This window comes from Ursus maritimus, unplaced genomic scaffold (genome assembly GCF_017311325.1).
Source record: "Ursus maritimus isolate PB19 unplaced genomic scaffold, ASM1731132v1 scaffold_9, whole genome shotgun sequence".
Lineage (NCBI taxonomy): Eukaryota > Metazoa > Chordata > Mammalia > Carnivora > Ursidae > Ursus > Ursus maritimus.
The window spans coordinates 4,108,291-4,109,534 of NW_024427107.1; the positions used below are offsets into that span (position 1 = coordinate 4,108,291).

Genomic DNA, 1,244 nt, shown 5'->3' on the forward strand with positions numbered 1-1,244 from the left:
TGATGGCAAGTATGGCACAATCCTTGATTTACCAAAACAGATTTAACAAAGTTTGTAAAGCCTAATGTATATCCGTGTTTTTTGTGAGTTCTCTATGAGTGGTTGTATGTCCTGAATGAGTATATCAAATGAATGTCCCTGAATGAGTGTGATGTCATGCCTCTGCTCCTGGACAAAGCTGAGTGAAGTTAAGCTCTTGCTTGCAAAGATTGTGTGGTGTCAAGGCTTTGAGAGAACCCATGGGCAGACAGAATTGAAAGAAAACTTCAGTTAAGGGGCTGTTGAAAGAACACTGAGCAGAACATATTAGCGAAATCTATAACAGAAATTTTACCAGTTGCTGATGAGATGGATTGAGTAATTTCAATGATATTGTGTATGGGGGTTTCAGTAGGAGCCACAGCATTATTGCAGGAGTCTACTCTAAGGAGCCACTTTTTCTTTCTGTTTAAGAACAAGCCAAATCAGACTGAATAAAGAAGCAGTGAGGATAATAGTGGGTTTTAATGCTTGAAATCTGTTTAATTTGCATTGGGCCATAACATATTAACCGCGGGAAGATCTATGGGGTCCTATTTTATCAAGACGACTTGAAGTTCCAAAGACCAATTTAATTTTAACTTACTACTCTTTGGGTAACAGTAATGCCCATTCTGAGGTATTTCACTGTAATGAGTTCTACAGTAGTGCAGAATTTAGGCAAGACAATAGTTCTGATGGTCAAGCAGAGGCACATGTATTTGTACTCTATTTTATATTTTGTAAGTCCTTTAAGAGTATAAGAAGTACCTTGCTTAAATTTTGGAATCCCTGGGTATATCTGTATTTTGAGCCTTAGACTGAAGATTAAAACCATGAAGATTTGCCAGTGGGTACATTTTGACAGATATTAAGGTTAATTCAGATCCAAAGTTGTTGAGTACTGGCTTTGGCAGCACATATACTGAAACTGGATAGATACAGAGATTAGCATGGACCCTGTGCAAGGATGAATGTAAATATTTGAAGCATTCCATATTTAAAAAGAAAAAAAAACACAAAGTTGTTGAGACACAAAAGTCAATCAGTAGTCTCTTATCTTTTGTTATATAAAATAATCTAGTAAATTTTGGATTAGGTCAAATTGATGACCACTGTTTCAGTTTTCTGTACCCAGGTTTCTATTTCTCTTTTATCCTTCTTTTCTGTTTTGAATTTGTTGTTGTTATTGGATATACTTCGGACAAATTCTTCTCTACCTTGCT

The 1,244-nt window shown here is 35.9% G+C and overlaps 1 non-coding gene across 1 annotated transcript; it reads left to right on the top strand.

Moving 5' to 3' along the window:
* The first annotated feature begins 919 nt into the window (after positions 1-919).
* Positions 920-1,022, top strand: LOC121101799. The gene has a single exon (XR_005833831.1). It is a non-coding gene; the product is annotated as a U6 spliceosomal RNA (small nuclear RNA).
* The last annotated feature ends 222 nt before the right edge of the window (positions 1,023-1,244 follow it).